Below are 16668 nucleotides of genomic sequence, written 5' to 3'. Positions count from 1 at the left end.
ATTTATTTATATGAACTACTCTGATACAGGATGATTAGGTTCATAGCAATCCATGCAGCCTAAAACTTAGTATACCAGAATTCAAAAGGTCTAGGATATTCTAACTCTGCAAATGACTAGTATGTATTATGGTGTAACATTTATTAATTTCTTAGGTCTGAATTCCTCAATCTACAAAATGAAGGGATTAGATCTTTGTGACCTATACCTTCTAGTTTTATAATTTTTAGTGAAGCTATTTCATTTTAAAATTGGTTTATTAAAGAATATTAGATAAGGATTGATTTTGTCAAGAGAACTACTGGTTTAGAAGACCCCAAGTCAACCATCATTGGCTCATAAAATAAGTACTGGGGGTCGCTTAAGAGACATAAAGGGATGAGTTGCTTGTCCAGGTCCTAGAGCTAATTAGAGGCCATATTTATATGTGTTTTCTTGACTCTTAAAATGTCTCTTTATCCAGTGTGTCTTTTAGTTTTTATAAAGTACAATCTTGAATTCTGAAGTCAATCTGAAATTCAGAAAAATACTCTAATGCTGAAGCAATAAAGCCAATGAAAAATTTCTCTTTGACATAGTAACAGATAAACATCTAGAAATTATTTGGTTATTTTTGCCTAAGAAAATTAGGCTTAAAATAGTATTTAATTAAATAAAACTATGATGTAGTTCTAGTTTCTAAGTCAACTTCTGGGACTTCTTGACCATTGACTACAAAAGGGTCTCATTGATTTTGTTCCCCTAGACCTTTTCCATGAAATTGGCAAATGGGATCATACCCTTAAATATGGCCGCATGGTGCAGTGAAAAGGGCACTGGCACTGAGTCAGAGGAGTCCAATCTTATATCTTATGTTATTACCTCTTTAACTGTACAAAGTCACTTAATCTGCCTCAGCTTGACTTTTACCATTTGTCAAATAAAGGAATGGAACTACTTCCCAATTCTAGGCCATGATCCTATAGTAATTTTTTAAAAGAAAACTCTCCAACTATTGGACTTGTAATATGTCTGGTCTTTTCTAACTTAAAAACATTTTATTAAATGATAAATTTTTATAACTCCTTTCCTTAATGTTGTTATGGAATTTCTTAAGTACTTAGTGAAAAATAAGAGCCTGAAATAGACCCTAGCTTTAAGGCCAGAGAACATCATAATGTCCTTCAAAAGTGAGTAATTTCTGAATTGCTCAGAACTTTCAGAGCTAGGACACAATCTTTTTTTGTGAATTGATTTTTCATAAGTAGAAATTCAAGATAGCATTGATGGAAAATAGCTGAACTATGTTATAATAAAGATTAGACTCCTAAAATTAATGTGGGTGATTTTAAAGTTTTTTTTCAGATAATTGTGCTAAGAAAGATTTCTTTGATTTAAAGTAGATAGATTATAGAATCATCTGTTTTGGTCATCAATTTGATGACTTCTGTCAATAAAAAACATCTTTTTTAGGCATCAGAAAATCAAAACTGAATAGAATAATTTAAATGATAAATTATAATAAATATCTTATAATAATGTATTAAAATTATCACTAGTTTTTATAACATTTAATGGCTCATTAGTAATCTTATTGTGTGGTTTGTTTTTTCAACATTAAAAAGGAAGCAGGTTCCTTAAGGAAATTTCCCAGTGAAATTAATCTTTTGTCATGATTCATATGAACAATTTCCTTACCTGTAGAAATCTAGGGAAACAATTTTAATGATATATTACTAATTAGATATATTTGTTTTTCTTTAAAATCTTGTATGTCTCACTTTAGACTTTTTCTCATTCACTGGAAGCTAGAATAATTCTGGCCTCATCTAGTATCAAATGATGGCAGGGAATATAATTTACGGAGTCAAATTCAAATGGAGCAGCATGGGCAAGTTGCATCCAGTGGAGAAGAGCTTCATCAGTAGCATGTTTCTGCTAAGAGGAGGTCTTACATTCCCTCTAAGGTCTAGTTTCAATGTGCAAAAATTCTATATTTCTTTATATGTCACTCTGGTAACTAACAGAAATATGAGCCACTTTCAGTAGCTGGAAGAAGCAAGACAGGTTATATGAAGGGCTGGAGATAATAAGTAGAAAACATTTCAGGACAAAACTTTTGATATCATATCAAGATTTTTTTTTGTTTTTATTTTTTCTCCTGCAAATCATTCCTATATAGATATATCATTAAGCTTGAAAGAAAGAGAGTGGGGTAAGAATGTACAATTATTCCAACTTATATCCAAGACTGAAAAAGTATTTTGTTATTTCATTTATTATGATAATCAGTCTCGAGGGAAGGGTCTTGAGTCTGGAAGTGTGTCACAAATGTAAAACAATCTGTATTAATGCCTTAGACCCTTAATTGCGAAGACCCTTTAAAGTTGAGATCCAGACTTCTGCAATAGATTTGTCCTCTTCAGATACACTCCATAGGTCAACTTCTGCATTAGGTTTCAGTGTGAGAGCAAGAAGCACAATGTAGTGGAAAGTTTTTTATCTATTTATTGGCCCATAAAAAAACCTTTTACTAATACTTTGTCACCTAATGAATTATATATAAATTTGATGGTCATGTGACCTATTCTTTTATCCACAACACTGACAAAAAATGTTAAATATGTCAGGGTGAAGTTACACTTGCTCAAAACACTCCACTGAAAACCTTCTAGAAAGGCACCAGTGAAACAGCATCTGTTCTTCAAGATCAGTGCTTCCTTTTCTAGATGTCGCCTATCTATCACATTAATAATGTCTTTGATAGAAATTGAAATCAGGCTCACTAGTCTATATAATTTGTAGGTGCTTTTCTCCTTTTTTGAAAACTGGGACAATTTTTGCCCTTCTTCACTCCCTAGTCACTCCTTCCTTTCTCTAATATAATTGAGAGAACATTGACACTACTTCAGAAAAGACATTTACCAGCTCTTCTATGCCCTGATATCTAGTTTCTCTGGGCCTTGCAACTTAACACAAGTGTAGCAAGGTATTCTTACTCTAAATTCTTCCTCACTTTGATTTTAATTCCATTTTATCCAAGGTATATTATACAGTCCTTTACCCCCCCCTTTTAGTAGGAATATGGAATTTGATTAATAAATTTTCCTGAAGTATAACAAATATTTAGCTACTACTAGTAAAGTTATGTGTTAAAATTTTTAATACTAAATTTGAGATACTAAATTAAATGCAAAGTATTTAATATTAAATTGTAGAACATTTTGTAAATTTAATTATTAATATTAATAATGATTAATATCATAATGACTACTTGTTATCACATAGTATCTTCTAAATATAAAGTTTTTAGTTGTAGAACCCAAGGAAGGTCTCCAGTACCAGAGAGAGGGACAAACATGTCATTGTCCTATGATACACACAGAAAGCACCACACTTCCTGAGAAGGAAGCATAGCAGAATTATCTAGCAGAATTATGTTTTTTTTTCAGTACTTCAGTGAAACACATTAGATTCTGTCTTTTATAGTGTCACCTCTGTATGTATGGTTTTGAAATAGTCCTAAAGGATTCTCTGCCTTGAATAAATATAATTTACAAAACTCCTGGGAATTATTTAAAGTAACAATCACATGAGAGAGAGATCATAGCTGGGAATATCTTGAAAGTTTCTTAGGAAACAAATAGGTCAATGATGGTGAACCTTTTAGAGATGAAGTGCCAAACCCCATCCCCACCCCATCCCCAGACCAAGTGCTATGTCCCCCCTTCCCCCCAAGAGACCTGTGCCTCCTGTTTACCCCAAAACAGAGGAGGGAGGAAGAGCTCCCATTGGGCTGCTGGTGAGAGGGTCAGGTGAAGTGAGGAATGTCCTTAGCATAGGTGAAGAAGAAGAAGGGAATAGCCCAAGTGATCACTCCCTTCCAGCTCTGCCGCCTATGAGCACCCCATATTGCCCCCTATGAGTTCCCATTAGGCTACTGGGCAGAGAGGAGGCAGATGTGAAAAAGTGTCTTCAGGCATGGTGGAAAGGGGGAGGGGAGCAGCTCTGCTCGAGTCTCTCTGTCTTTCTAGTAACAAACTCTAGTGGGGGGGAGAGTGAGGGTTAGTAACCATAGAGAGTGCTCTGTGTGCCATCTTTGGCACCTGTACCATGGACTTGCCATCACTGACATAGGTGATTCTCTAATCTACAAAAATGTCAACCTAATTAATCAGATAACATTGCTTAATAGAAAGAGCCCTAGATAAGAAGGCAAAAAACCAGCATTCTGATTCTTTTTCCATTACTGATCAGTGGTATAACATTATGAAGTACTTCTCTGTGCCTCAGTTTCCTATAATTTGTTCCCTCACATTGTCTCTATGCTACATGCTCCTTAAGCATTCAGGAGTTCATATCCTGTTACTATTTGTGTGACCTTGGGCAAACTACTTAATCCAATTGGACTTTACATTGCTTATTTGCATGATAAGGAAGTTAAATTTGATAGCCTCTGAGTTCACATGTACGCCTAGATCTTTGATTCTATGGCAGAATAAAGGAAACATTGCAAGAGTGACTTTGACATACCCTGGTCAATTATTTACTCTCATATCTCCAATAAGAGTATGGTTTAAGCATTGTCACTACTCCTTACTCATCTTCCTTTCCTTTGTATTGATTCTTTTATGCCTCCTCATGTGAAATGATTTACCCTAAATTTTTCTCCTTTTCTCTTTTCCTAGTATACTCCTCTTTCTTATCCCTTCATATTCAACTTATTATATATTCTCTGTCTATATATATATATGTATATGTATATATATATATATATATATTTCTATTCACTTCCCTAAAAAGTTCTTAAGTATGTTCACTTCCTTAAGTATTCTAAATACTATAGGCATTTCAAGTATCATAAGTATTTTAAGCATGTTAGTTACTAGTAATATAATCAGTTTAACCCCATTTTCCTTAATTATCTTAGAGTATCTTAAGTATCTTAAATATTTATTGTACCATAAGTATCTTAAATATTCTAGCTATCACTTTCCCATGCAAAGAATATAATCAGTTTAACCCCATTGTTTCCAATGATTACTTTAATTATATGAAATATTTTAGGTACCCTTAGTACTACAGAAATCTTAAGTATCCTACTTACCACTTTTCCATGAAAGAAAGTGATTAGTTTAATGCCACTGATTCTCTTGAGCTCTTTCTGTTTACCTTTTTATCCTACTTTTGAGTATCAAATTTGATCATTGAATTTTAATTTTAGCTCTGGTCATTTCATCAAGAATGCCTAGAATTCCTCCACTTTACTAAATGTCCATGTCATCCCCTATGCCCAGTTTCTGGGCAGATAATATTTGGTTGTAGTCCTATATCTTTTGCCTTGAGGAATATCATATCCCATGCCTTCTGATCCTTTACTGTAGAAGCTTCTAGGTCCTATGTAATCCTGTTTGTGGTTCCACAATATTTGAATTTTTTTCTGACTGTTTGTAGTATTTCCTCCTTAACTTGGGATTTTTGGAATTTGACTATAATAGTCTTGGGATTTTTAAATTTTATATTTCCTTCAGGAAGTGATTGATTAATTCTTTCAATTTTTATTTTTCTCTTTTGTTCAAGAATATCAGGGTAGTTTTCCCTATTAATTTTTTTCAATATAGTGTTCAGATTCTTTTTTTAATCATAACTTTCAGGCAGTCAAATTAGTCTTAGATTAACTCTTCTGGACCTATTTTTGCATGTGAGTTATTTTTCCAGTGAAAGATTTCAAATTTTCTTCTATTTTTTCCCCATTCTTTTGAATTCATTTTATTGTTTCCTGTTGCCTCATGAAGTCATAAGCTTCCATGTGTTCAATTCTAATTTGGGGGGAACCATTTTATTCATTTTCTTCTGTATTTCCTTTCTTATGGAGTTATTTTTCTCTTTTGAGGTATTGCATTTCCTTTATGGGAACTGTTTTCTTCACTATGTTTTTGTTCAAAGCTGTTGATGTTTTCTAGCAATCATTTTCTTTTCTATTTTTCTTCTAAGTTTCATATTACTTGTTTTTTCTGTCCTTTTTTGCAGTTCTTCCAGAGGTTCATTTTGGAGATGACATCCTTTCTTATTTTCTTTTGAGGCTTCACACACATTTTTGTATTGTAGGCCTCTTTTGAGACTGTATTTTGGTCATTTCTCTTGTTGAACTATTTTTCTAGTGGTAGTCTTTTTCTCTGTCTTTTGCTTATTTTATTTTTTCCCTCAATTTTGTCTATATGTTTAAGCTTAGCTCCATTCCTTGGAGCAAATACTGTCCCATACTTGTGTTATGCCTGGGATTAGCTCAGCTGTCTCATTCTCAAACTAAACACTCTCTGTAGAGTTGGAACGGTTGATCTACTATGTGGAGGTTTGCAGCTGTTCAGTTCATCTAGTTCAAGTCTGGTTCTTCCCAATTCCACCAAAGCTTTATCTTGTTGGGCTGAGTTCTTCCCACTGATACCTGTGCTGGTTCATGCCCGCCCCTGTTCTGGCTGTACTATGCAAAGCTGCTTTCCTCCCACTCTTGCCTGCTCTATATTTTATTGGTTTCTGCTTTTACCCTGCTGAGGCTGGACAGTCAGACTCTATCCCTTGCTACTTGTGTATTACTTGTGAGTTCCCTCAAGGCTTGCTCAGTACTGTCTCCTCCTACTCCAGTGAGAGAAATCCTCTTTGATCTAGCTCCATGTTGTTTTGAACTGGAACACTGCTTCACTCATTCTTCTGTTGGTTCTGCTGCTCCAGTATTCACTTCGAGACATTTTTGTTCCTCTTTGGTCATTTAGAGGGTAGTTGGTGGACTTGGAGTATTTCTTACTTCACCATCTTGGCCTGATCTCTTCAGAATTTCTCAATAGAATTGCTGCGCTCTCCACAATACTCACCCATGAGGCAGACAACATTTTGTAGCATATCTTTCAAATTATCAGTTAGCAGATTTTGAAATGTTGCTCTGCAAAAAGTATTCTTCAGTTGCTTCTCTGTGTAATCTGTATTCTGTTCCCCAGTTAAATGATGAACTCCATAGGGATAGGATTTGTATTATAAGGACTATGTCCCATATGGCATCTTAGTACTTAGTAGCATGATAATATGGAGGTATTTAAAATGCTGACTGCTCAGCTTTGGGTAATCAAATCAATATTTTTTTTTGCTCTATTGCTTTCCTTTCTGATTTAATACTTCAAAAAATTATATATATATATAATTTTGTCAAAATGGGTTCTTCCTCCATGGACACAGATTGAAGTCTATCTCTAACTTGGTAGATAAACAGCAAGTATAGCCAATCCCATGGTAATGAGCATCTGAAAAAGCAATTAGACTATTTCTTATAAAATACACATGAAAAGAACCTTAGCCCAAAGCTTTTCCTATAAATCAATCCCAAATTTTAGAACAAATATTCCCTGAATTTCATTCCCTAAGAGCCCCAAATCCTGATGATAGAAATAAATTTAGGAGTTTCCTTCAAATCTCAAATGCTGCCTCTTAAATGGGGTTGCTACTGTTCTCCTAGCTTCTAGTGTATAATTGAAAATCTGTTACTCAAAAAAAGAACTACATTTTCCAGGAGCCCACTGACTTCCTATCATTATGTACTTCCTGTAGACAAGGAATAAAGTGAGTGGGTGGTCTTACTTTCACTCTTGGGTTTGATGTCACAAGTGTGGTGGTGGTAAGCATGGGGGTTTTGAATAGGTTAATTAGCCATGGGCATCTGGTTTTTATTTTGTATCCCTTTTATTCCTTTATTTTTAATGACCTTTAATAAATCTTTTTAATATAATATTTTTATTGAGATTAATTTTAATTTTTACACTAGTATACACACTACCAATCTCTACTTACCTATCCACCTACCTACCTACCTACCTACCTATCTATCTATCTATCTATCTATCTATCTATCTATCTATCTGTCTGTCTCTCTGTTTGTTTCCCTGTCTATCCACACAAATATAAACATGTATATTCATCCCCAATCACTTTCTATCTTTTTATGTAAATATGTGTATATGCCTTTGTCTGCATATCTATATATACACTTAGCCCCATCACCATATAATATATATACATAATACATGTATATATTATTATATCTGTGTGTATATGTATATATATATATATATATATATATATGCTGACTCATCCATACAATGTTTAAATTTCTGTCCCTGTCTTAGCACATTAATTGAAGATATGAAGAGTGAAACTAACTGGGGAGGGTCTATTGAATTTTTGTATTTGGATCCCTAGAACTTTGAATATGTTAATTGCTCTATGATAAACACTTTAAAATTCTTTATGATTAACATGGTGACTAGGGAAGAATCTTATTAAAGTTTTGTAAAGAAATGGGCTATTTCTTGAATCTTATAACAAACTCTCATTTGACTTCCTGGAACTTTTTGTTTCACACAGCTGAAACTTTTTGGAGTTTCCATTTGTCACATTTCAGCAAAAATATTTCTAGTAAGACTGCCTAAAAGAACTCTTAAGTGTCAAATAGCCCTTACATAAGAATATTTTGAGGAGATAATTTTTAAAATGAGAGGCAGCATAATACAGAAGATGAAGAATTAGCCTTGGAGTTAGGAAAACTTGACTCTCTGCCACGTACCATCTGTGTGACTCTGGACAAATCAGTTAACTTTTCAGTTTTCCTATGGGCAGAATGCCAGTAAATGGTGGACCTGGGGCTTGAACTCATACTGGTAAACGTTTTATTAGATAATGTAAGTTTCTTTCCTGTACTTTTCAATATGATGGAGAGGTCAAATCTAGAACATGTCCACAATGACTATGAACATGCTAAATGGCTCCAATATCATTTTTAAAGTAGTCTATTATTTTAAAATTATTTACATATGTACTGCTTTATATTTATAGGGTAAATTCATTCAACAAATACTTAGATCAAATGATCATATTTTAAAACTGATAATACTAGAGCATATCAGATTCAACCCTCCCATTTTGCAGAAAAGGAATTTGAGTCCCAAATGATTTAAGTGACTTGCCCAGGGCCATTTGTGGCAGAATTTGTGGCAGAAAGTCTGGTCGTTCCATCTCCAAGTTCAGGACTTTATCCACTGTGCTACCTAGCTGCCTCTATCAGTTTCAAAAAGAAGGTACTCTACAATGGCAAAATGAACAGCTGTTCCTGCCCTCAAAGAATCTATTTTCTATAAGAATGGGATGAAATCTACTAAATTGTATAACCATTAAAGAAGATAAAACCAAATACTTAAGTCAGGAAAATATTTTTCATAGTTTTCCATTGTAATATGCTACAAGGGACATAAAATCATTTGAAATCATATTTTCCAATGCCCAAATTTCAAAGTTTTCCTATACTTCCAAAACTTTCTTCATATTTCCCAAGTAGCAATCAAAAGGGTGATCATTAATGCATAAAACCAACATATATTGGTTTTCTAAGGCTACAGACTACAATGACACAAGTAGATTTCTCTCCTGATTGAGAATAACCAAAACTGGCTATGCTACTTCAAATCTCTTGAATGTGGTGTTGCTTAGACAGCTTCTCTGTAATTACTAATAAATCCTAAAAAGGGTATCAGGAAAATACCAGATGGTTTTAAATGCATTACTTTTTATAAAAATGAAGACAGAACAAGTCACTTAACCTCAATTGCCTAGCCTTTGCTGCTCATCTGTCTTAGTACTGATATTAAGAGAGAATGTAAGGGTTTTTAAAAAGTAAAAAAAGAAAATTCCAATAAATTTGGAGAATAACTTTTAGGAAATTAATTTTATATGTGATGAAGTGGAAAGAATACCGAATGGATTGGAAATCAGAGGATCTATTCTTGGATCCAGTCTCTATCACTTAATGCCTGCTCTTGGATAGGTTTTGACACTTCTGTACCTGTTTTCTAATTCCTAGAACAAGTGTTGAACTGGATGATTTCTGAATTTCCTTCGAACATGAAACATCTTGTTTTCTACTTTTTTAAAGTCTGTCTGCTTGGAAGAGGAGAACTGATTAATAGAGGAAATGACCACAAAGCATTTCATTTTTTAAAGTGTTGACAAAAAAATTCTCCCCAAGGACAGCCAGCAGCTTTTGAAACACTTTCTAAGCATAATGGCATGGTTCCATTTTAAAATAAAAATATTAATTGGACTTAAACCCATTATGTAAGAAAAATATAGAAGTAGTTTAGAAATATCTTTTAGAGGGATTTATGAGAGCTGATAGAATTAAAGGGTCATCTTCAACAGGGTAAAAGAGGAGGAGGGGACTGGGAGAGGCTGCATTCACCATAGGGTGAATTCAAGCTCTTCTAGAGAATAAATTTGTGAAAACAATAGCTCATTTTATCACAAACTCCCACATAGCAAGCCCAATAAAGGTTAGATCAGAAGGGAATACATCAAGAATTGCACTGTTGCTCCCTCCCCCTATGATTAGAACAGGAAGTGTAGGTTACCTAAATGGCAAATAGGCTACAGCTACATAGCAGAATTAGAAATATGGAGGAAGCATCTCTGACTTCATCAGGATTGAAGAAGAGACAACTGTGGTACAATGGACAGAGAACCTGCCTCAGCTAGGGAACATATGGCCTCTGACAATACTTACAGGATGTGTGTTCTAGGATGAAAAACTTGGTGTCCCAGAGAGCCCTCTAAGACAATATTGCAGAGCTAGTCATGAGAATTTCCTCACTGGTAGTCCTTACAATGAAGAAATCACAAATTTAATTAATAAAAATGCCCTGGAACTCCCACTATTGGAATTTCCTTCACCAAAATAGATCATCAACCCTTGTAGGGCTTGGTAGATAAATCCCAGAAATTACTTAAAACAAATAAAATCTAAGTGACTTGCCTAAAATCAGTGTCTAAGAACTTAATTCCAGATTTTCTAAACTATCAACACAATATTTCCACTTAAAGAATTGTTTCTGGTTAGGGGCAAATAGGTGGCTTAGGGGATAGAGTTGTGGGGTTGGAGTCAACATTTTCAGTTGTCATTTTTTTTCCAGCTGTGCCCAACTCTTTATGACCTCATTTAAGATTTTCTTTGCAAAGATACTGGAGTATTTTGCCATTTCCTTCTCTAGCTAATTTTACAGAGGAGGAAACTGAGGAGAAACAGAGTTACATGATTTGTTGATGGTCACATAGTAAGTATCTGAGGCCAGATAAGAACTTGGGAATACATGCTATATAAATGTTAGCTCTTATTATGATTCACAGTTAGTGTCATTTCAAGCTTTCTTCATCAGTTAAATGTACTTGAGTTCTTATTTATTTTTGCATTTACCACAGGGTCTTAGAAGAATGATGCATACATCATATATTTGCAATAAATACCTGTGGAACGAACACGTAATGAAATAAATAAAATGATGCCAATAACCCCATTATGGCATAAATGTGTCAAAACTTTTTGAGCCATTAATTATTAGTTGCTAAGCTGCAAATTGACTTTGAGAAAAGTGTGAAGAATTTAAATCGAACCAATACGTATTTGTTATCGTAAAGGCCCCAATCTCCTCATTAACAGATGTGACCACTTCTGTGACCTTGAATATAATGCATTTGAAGTTGTCATTACAGAAATTAGAGAAATCTTTGAATTGTTGGGGAAAGAGATATCCTTGTTGAAAGCAAGAGGAGGTAAGGCTGGAGATAGGATTAAGACTTATTTCAAAGATAAGTAAATCTGTTATTAGACAGTGTAGGGATGATATACCAGGTTATATTTGAAGAAAAGCATGTTGTTGATGAATCATTTGGTTTAAATATGACATCCAATGGCCTCTACATATGTCACTGTAGGAAAGTCACCTACTTCCTGGATTCCTGTTTCCTCCTCTATAAAATGTCTTTTGGGCAGTGAGGTGGTAGTAGTGAATAGAGCTCCGGGCTGGGAATCAGAAAGACTCATCTTCACATGAGTTCAAATCCAATCATAGACACTTATTTGCTCTGTGACCCTGGGCAAATCACTTAACCCTATTAGTCTCAGTTCTTCCATCTGTGAAATGAATTGGAGAACAAATAGATAAGCCATTTTAGTATCTGCCTAGAAAATCCCAAATGAAGTTCAAAAGAATTGAGCACATCTGAAATGATTCATTAAAAACAAACTCCTCACAAATTTCACAGTCTAGTAATCTAAGTTATAATGACAAAAAATAATGCCTGGAGTATCTCATCTTGATTGAGCTTTTACGTGGTCTAAAGATATAACATTTTAAGATCAAAGCCAATAATGTTAATCCCTTGACATGGTACTCCACATCTTGAATCAATCAATCAACTAATCAAGTATCAATCTAGCAGCTCTCATATGCCAGCTTCCATACTAAGCACTGGGCAAACAAAGACAATGAAACAATCCTTAATGTCAGTTTACATTGTGTCTGATATTAAGCAGTTCCTTTCCCCAAAATATGTTTTGATCAACTTGATCAGGTTGAGAGATACACATAGGGCCAAGCCATGTAGAAGATTTAGTAGATTACGAAAGAATGCCCCTCTGATGCAATATTAGAATTAGTCTCTCATTGATTTCAATTGTTTCTGAATAGGGACCAAAGTGAATGGATTCCTGATATAATGAATAGGTAATTTTTATATGGTGCTTTAAGATGCTTCACATACATTACCTCATTTTATCCTACGAAGAATCTTGGGAAGTAGGTACTAATTTGCAGTTAAAGAAACTGAAGCTGGGAAAAATTAAGTGACTTGCTCAATAAAAGGTATTTATTATCAAAGGCAGGATTCAAACTAAGGCCTTCTTGACACCAGCTTCTGCACTCAATTCACAATACCATCTTATTACATTCTCTAATTGGGAAAACTACTTAAAATTCTTGGAGTGAGGAACTCCATCAGGATGGTTAATCTAGGAGGAAGCATGGAGAAATACTTTGCAAAACTGAGAAACTGTTGAAATCTTTTCATATTTTCTAGGGATGGCTGGTCCTTCACTACAGTGTAACTTCTACTCTGTTTAACAAGGTTTTGAACTGAGATCCTCTGATTCCAAATCTAGGCCATGATTTTAATAACAGATTATTCCAATGGAATATTATTATTCCATTGGATTATTATTATTATTAATATTATTATATATACAATATAATAATATTATATTATTATTATTAATAAAAGTCACAGAAGTAGGAAATGCAGGATAGTTTTTATCAAAGTTTTAACAAAAGCCACATATAATTCAATGAAATTTGATTTTATTATATAGATAATATAAAGTCAATAAAAGTTTTTAATTTAGTAAGTGAAATATCCCGAGCCATGCTTTAGAAATAGTAATTTAGCAATGTTATGGGGAGTTAATTGGATGAGGAGAGACTGAAGACAAAGAGAACAATTTAGGAACTACTGTAATAATCCAGAAAATGATAGCCCAAGCTAAAATACCAGCAAATAAAAATGGAAAGGAGAGAATGGAAGTAAAGCATTCAGAAACTGATTTATTTATTGGATGAAATGAGGAGAGTTGAGGACACTTTCCCATTTGAAATGCTTCCTTCCCTGCCACAAGTAGTATTTCTAGAAAATTTTTGCAGTAACTACAAGGAAATGGAGAACTTCACCATAAATAAATAAATAATAAACCTGAATCTGGATATTGGTGTAACCACTAACTAGTTGTGTGATTGAGGTCATCACTTAAATTATTTATGCCACACTTTCCTCATTTATAAAACAGTAATGGTGATCCCTGAAATCCTTCCCATGTTTATACTTCCAGAATTTGTCTCTGGTTATTATAAATGTGGTTTGGAATTCCTATAGCTGAAGCACTTCAGACACCATCATCAAAAATTGGAGGAACTGACAGTAACAATATTCTGCCTTGATAGAATCCTTTGCTTTCAAGTTCCTGGTGAGTATCTTTTGAATTGGCAATGTTCTTTGCCCCTGTCATTCCTTTCCTTGTATTGTATATATTTATGTCAACTTTACATCTTCCTTAATTGACTAAAAATTCTTTGAAGGCAGGGACAGTGTCAGTGTCATTTTACATCTTTTTATGTGTAGCACTTCACACATACCCTGCACATGAGATATTTCAAATAAACGTTCATTGGATTGAATCAGAAAACCAATGCCCGATGGTACTTAGGTTCATTTGGAAAATCAACTAGAATATTCACATTATTCTATGAGAGCTAAATCACTAAGGACCTTCAAACAAGATCTAAGGTGTTCTAGCTGTGTGACCTGGGGCAAGTCATTTAATCCCATCTGCCCATCTGACTAACCTTTACTGCTCTTCTGCTTTGGGAATGGTACAGTACTGATTCTAAAACAGAAGCTAAGGGTTTTATTTTTTTTTCAAGAGCTAATGTGTTGTGTTGGATTTAGACATCTGAGTTTGAATCCTTGCTCTGATAATTATTATCTGAAGCCTTATGGAAGACATTTAATTCTGTTCATCTTTTAAGGAGTTTACATGGTAGAAATCTTCTAAAGATCCATCTAGCACTAAATCAATGACCATATCAGCTATCTCAGAGTTGTGGCTATTACATTTTAGAATCAACTACTGAAAGGCATTTTCTTACTTCAGTACCAGAAATATAACAGCTAATTGGCATTTGGTATCTTACCAACAAACTAGTACATTTATTAGAGATGTTGGTCAAATTAATTATGTTCCTAGTCATTGTATCCTAGAGCTTAGCATAGTGTCTGGTACATTGTAGTTGCTTAATACATATTTTTTGACTGAGTGACATGATTTCATTTAATTTTCTATTTTTGCCTAATCTAATAATCATAGAGAGGGATTCACTGAGTCACTTCTCCATCACATTGAGTTTCTCTGTATAGAAGTGAGACATATTTTTGTCTAAAAATTCTTTCTACTATCACAGGACTCATTAGTCTATTTTGTCTGTGAAGTGAACATTCACAAGCATTCGCCATTGATAGCCTTTCCTGTGTTCCATTTAAAGAAATGTGAGGGACCATTTTAGAAACAGCATAGAGCCGGCAGTTCAGAACAGTACTGAAAAAAGTCAGTTTATTTTAGATAACCCAACAAATCTACTAAACACAATTAGGATCACATGTCATCATGAACTAGGTGAAACAGTTCCCTAGGTAACACAAAACAAGAACTACCACTGTCTTTTGCTACTGTAACAGCATACTCTCATATGGCAGCCTTGTAGAGAAAGTAGCCAGAAAACCATGGAAAAATGTTAGTATATAGTTTGGGTCACATTAGCACACAGTTTGGCATTAATGTGGCTTCAAGCTCTAATCCAAGCTCAGTAAGCAATCAGATGGAAACCCAAAAAGAGGATTTTTTCCCCTTTGAATTGGAACAGTTTAAAATAATATATAATCAGAAGCAGGGCATCTTGTATTAGTAATTGTGTGCTTAGTAATAAGAAAAACAGTACCAGACCAGAGAAAACAAAAATTAGCAAAGATTTTAGGAGCTTCAGCAACATTTAATTGCTGATTAAGTGATTCATTGATTAAATATTGATTAAGTATCCTAATAAGTACAAGGAACAAAGTGTGGTGGGGCATAGTGAGAAAAAAAAACTGATATTCAAATTCAGAAAGACACAAGTTCAAATTCTACCTCTTGGCATATCCTTAGTATATAACCATAGGTGAATTATCCTCTCCATTCCCTAGGTCTGTGTTGGTGAACCTATGGCACATATGCTGGAGGGAGCTGCTCCCCTCACCCTCTCCACATGCACCTGAGGACATTTCTCACATCAACATCACTGCTGTAGGTGAAACTCTAAGACTTTAAATTACAAATTAATATTTTATTTGCAGAGATAAGGAGAGTTTTCCACCTGAAAATCCATATACTAATGAAATCAAATGGTTAGAGAACATCTTGAGAGAATGATCTATGAAGAAAGAGTAAAAGATGCTGACTGAGTTTTAAAAGTCTTCAACCCATTTTTTTAAAAAGTAATTCTTTTCCAGAAATATCTGTAATACAAAATGTGAGAGATAAGACCATGAGAGCTTCAAAATACTATGAAATTTTTATTATTAAAGATAACTTCTGATTAAGAATAGGAAGGGAGGCTGTGGAGAGTGTGGCTTTTTTTTTTTTTGGTTGTCAAAAAAATAGATTTCTTATCTTGGCTCCATCAGTTAAATGCCTCAGTAAATGTATATAGGCAACTCAGTGCTAAGTATAATATCTAACATCGCCTAGGACATTGCAATCTTGGGTGAGCTGCCCAGAGTTGCATATCTAGTGAATGTCAAATACAGGACTGGAATGAAAATCTTCTTGATTTGGCGCAAGCTTTCTGGCTAATGTCACAATGCCTCACTTAATAGGAATTCTTGAGAAAGCATTTTGAAATTAAGAAATCTATGGATTATTGTCTTTTGATTGTGAAGAACAAGTACAAATGGTGTTCTATATAACACATTCAGAATGTTATAGCTGGAAGCAGTGTCATATATTTAACAATCAGCTCTTCAAAAACATACAACAAACTTTTCAGTTTAATTTGAATCATTAACATTTTCCCTTGAATTTCTGATGTCTAAATTATCAACAAAGCAATGAATCAAACCCTGATTTATAGCATTTACCAATTTCAGAGATGTGAATACTCTCACTGAAAATTTAACAACTGGCTCTAGATGCCTGGTACAAGCAGCTCCAATATACTTGTAGTTGGAGGGGATTGTGGA

At 34.1% G+C, this 16668-nt stretch overlaps 1 protein-coding gene across 2 annotated transcripts in view; it reads right to left on the bottom strand.

The window, feature by feature from the left end:
• PI15 (peptidase inhibitor 15) overlaps positions 1-16668 on the bottom strand; it is a 51851-nt gene that overhangs the window by 17709 nt on the left and 17474 nt on the right. The gene's annotated exons all lie outside the window — the stretch shown is intronic.

The sequence above is a fragment of the Monodelphis domestica genome, chromosome 3 (assembly GCF_027887165.1).
Source record: "Monodelphis domestica isolate mMonDom1 chromosome 3, mMonDom1.pri, whole genome shotgun sequence".
In the NCBI taxonomy this organism is placed as follows: Eukaryota; Metazoa; Chordata; class Mammalia; order Didelphimorphia; family Didelphidae; genus Monodelphis; species Monodelphis domestica.
This window is presented reverse-complemented; position numbering and strand designations above follow the sequence as displayed.